The sequence below is a fragment of the Mesocricetus auratus genome, unplaced genomic scaffold (genome assembly GCF_017639785.1).
Source record: "Mesocricetus auratus isolate SY011 unplaced genomic scaffold, BCM_Maur_2.0 Super-Scaffold_100006, whole genome shotgun sequence".
In the NCBI taxonomy this organism is placed as follows: domain Eukaryota; kingdom Metazoa; phylum Chordata; class Mammalia; order Rodentia; family Cricetidae; genus Mesocricetus; species Mesocricetus auratus.
This window is the reverse complement of record NW_024429190.1, coordinates 55,256,134-55,259,820: the sequence shown is the minus strand read 5'-3', so window position 1 is coordinate 55,259,820 and position 3,687 is coordinate 55,256,134. Positions and strand designations below refer to the sequence as shown.

General features: G+C 46.6%; 1 long non-coding RNA gene across 1 annotated transcript; it reads right to left on the bottom strand.

The window, feature by feature from the left end:
• Nucleotides 1-438: 438 nt before the first annotated feature.
• Nucleotides 439-2,567, bottom strand: LOC121140852. Its single transcript, XR_005877808.1, has 2 exons — nt 1,828-2,567; nt 439-1,138 (listed from the first exon to the last, which is right to left on the bottom strand). It is a non-coding gene; the product is annotated as an uncharacterized LOC121140852 (long non-coding RNA).
• Between the last annotated feature and the right edge of the window lie 1,120 nt (nt 2,568-3,687).

The following is a 3,687-nucleotide window of genomic DNA, read 5'->3' as shown; positions in this document are numbered from 1 at the left end:
GCACATACCACTCGTTGACAGAATGATTTATCACTCTTGTGTCTGCTCCAAGTCCACCTACCAGTGCCCTTGAGCTTCTGGCAAGATGCGGGGTGTTGTTCCCCTGTTTTCTAGGTGCCTCTGCCACCATGTTTGCTGTGGCACCTGGGCAGCTGGCATTTAAATACCTTTCATGAGTTCCATGGAAACAACTATGGTAAGGTTGTAAATAGCTATTGATTTCTAGATGACTCTGCCGCCAAGTTTGCTGTGGCACCTGGGCAGCTGGCATTTAATTACCTTTGCACGAGTTCCATGAAAAGAACTATGAACAGGTTGTAAATAGTTATTGTTGCTACTTCTTGCATTATGTTCTAGCATCATTGGTAAGTACTTTCCATGTATAACCATTAGTGTTTGTAATACATCTATGCAATAAATAGCATCACTCACATTTTGTATATGAGGAAATAGGCCAATAGAAGTTTTGTAAGTTTTCCTGGATCATACAGTTGGTAAACAGAAATGGTGGGGCTTGAACTCAAACCTGTAATCCAAAGCACAGATTTCTTCCTTCCCAGAAACCACCTTTCCAATAACTCAGCAAACATGCATCTAACACCAACCATTTCCCAGGAGTCCCTTCTTCTCTGGAGCCCTGAGTCTGAGCTCACCCTCTCCCCTTTCTTTTCTCCATGACCATGAAGAATGGGGTTGCCAATGTTCACAGCAAGGACAAGATCCGCAGCAGTGCGTGGAAGGAAAAGAACAGCCTATTTGCCTGTGTTCACTTGCAGTCTGTCAGCTATCAGGAGAACAGAACCATGTGTCCACGGTGGTGGCTCGAGCTCACAGGCAGAGGAGGCAGAGGCAGAAAGCGTTGACTATGAAAGTCCCCGAAAGAACCGATGAGGAGGAATAGGAAAATACACCTCTCAAAGCACCAGAGCCTGCTTCCCCATCTTCTCAGGATCAGATGAGTATCAGAACCACTCAGTAGCATCACTGGTCCCATCTGGTCCGCAAGAACACTGCCCATTGTGTGCTGGTCTCTGGGGAGCCATGTTGACACAAAGACCTAGATCCAAACGTGCTTGTGAGGGACCACTGCAGCCAGCAGCTTGCCTTGTCCGGGAGCTATTGAAACAGTCTGAAGTTCCTGGGAGGTAACACAAGCTTTTATGGTTAGATGATAAACAGTTAGATAGACAAACACAAACAAACAGATAAGTAAATAAATAAAATAAATCCCAGAGACAACTGATGAAGAGAAAACTATTCTGATCTGGTACCCAAGCAGCAACAGCTTTACTTGAACCGTCTCCTGGGTTGACAGGACTCTTGGTAGCCACGACCCCCATTAGCCAAGTCCAGATTGTGATAGGTGATCAGAACAGCTTAGCTAGATAAGATGGATCCTTTGCCTGAACCTGGGAGATGAGTCCTGGTCTGCCTGTTTGCCTTCCTCTCTGCAGGTGATGGAGTTAGTGACCATGGTAGCCATGTGTCCCAGGTGCTACAAGCGGAAGTCTGCACATGGTCTCTGGAAGGAGGACGACTAAACAGCCCTCATGGCTTTTCTTCACAGAACTGTTATAGTCACCTTGCCACTGTGATAATCGATAACACCACTGTTGCACAAGGCAGAAGGGGGATCACAAGACAGAAGAGAAAAATCTAGGGTTTCTGGAAAGATCATTGCATCACTGAACACTGAAACCACATGCCCTTAGAATACTTAAGTGATGTATAAAACTGCCGTGAGAGCCAAAATTAGATGTAAAGTTTTAATTACTGTGCCTAAGAGATCCATGGAACAAAAATGCCTCTGATCTGCAAGCCCCTTACCGAAGGACAGATGGATCCTGAAATGCTGGAGGCTGCTGTTTATGGGCGATAACAAGCCACATGTTTTCACTCTCTAAACAAGTTTGTTTGACCCATCTGCACTGATGTCCTTGATCACACAGGGGCAGGAGGTTCACAGGAGGGAGGCACGTCAGAATGTATAGTTGCCCCTGCTTGGACCTGATGGGAAAAGAAATAAAGCATGGGTTTTCATTCTTAAACGGATACAAACTACGATTCTGGTCCATTTCCTGGGAACCTGGGTATGGACCTGGCCAGAGCCCATCCACCTGGCCAGTATTTAATTAAAGCTAGCTTCAAATTTGGCTTTCACTATGTAGTGGTCTTATTCGCTGTTGGTGGGATTAACACTGCTTCATGCTTTCAGCCATGTCTAGGTTTCCTTCCACAGTGTACAGTGAGGTCAAGCAAAACAGCCAGCTGCCCATGCACTACACAAGAACAAAACAAGCATGCCTGGACCAAGACGCGTCTTTGCCATTGCCAACCCCTTACCTATCGGGTTGTGTGACTTCCAAAAGAATTTAGAAATGGAATAACACGGTTTGTTGAGGGCCTACTATGTGCTGGGTCCAATGCTAGGTGCTAGAGTTGCGAGAATGGACAAAGCAGACAAGGTCATTGTGATCATGGAAGTCACATTCTGGAGAATGTGAATCAGCGAGAAGATTCTTTGGCAACTTTCCTAACCATCAGTTAAATCATTCCTAAACATAAACCCAGACTCTGAAATCAGATCTGGATTCAAATTCCATCACTGCCACTTGCTGTGGTCCCGAGAAGGCGATTTAATCTTTCTGGCTATCAGTTTCCTCGTCTTCAGCATAAATAATAAAAGAACGTAATTCACAGTGCTGCTGTAAGGATTTGACAAACGAGGAACTCCGTGAAGTGCTCCACACAGAGGCTGGCACACTGTCTCTCTAGAGCCAGATTGGCATCGTTACACAGGAGGGCTTGATTTGTTTGTTTGTTCCTTGCCCTGCTGTGAATCAAACATGGAGCCTTATATATGCTGGGCAAGAGTTCCACTCCTAAACTACTCCAGACTATGCCCATAACCCCGACTTTCAGGGAGCAACAAGGCACAGATCATATATGGACGAAACCTGGAAGACAAGAGTCCAGATGTGGCCATAGAAGAGTTAGGAGTGAAGGAACCAAGAGACAGGCAGCAAAGGAATTTCCCTGGGAACCGGGATGTGTCTCTCTTCTTTCTCCTACACACGTACTACAGCCATTATCTCGTTGTCTCAACAGTTTCTGCTATTCTTTCAGTGTGATCGCAGTTCCCGGGAGAACCAAGTGGGCTTTTCTTTCTCCGGGCAGGTGAGGCACTGCAGGGTGAGTACCGGGGAGGCGCTAGTTAGTGCTACACACGCAGATCCTCCCACGGATGATCTCAGTAGCCCCGAGTCCCTTCCTCCCCTCCAAGTCACAGTCTCATGTGCTCCGTGCTGCAACTGCCAACGGCCTAGGCCCTTAACACTCACACTTGGCTCTACCTTCGCACAGCCTCGCTCCCACACTACCTGTTAACGCGAGTTTCAGCTAGGAATCTTTCAACCCTCAGACACGAATTCCATTCAACAACGGGCAAATGCACGAAAAGAAGGGAGTGTTCGAAAAGCACCTAAAGTTGTCTCATACCGGCCCTCTGATTTAGGTTTTCCTTGTTTGTACATTCTATGTCCGAAAGAAAACAGCTTTTCATTAATTGGGCATCAGTCCAGGCTCTTGGGCTTGGCACATCGCCCATAGAGCTGTGAATTCAGCCTGGCAGACTAAAGCTTTGAGATCGGCAACATCTAACCCAAGCCGGGTCCAAATAAGGAAGCT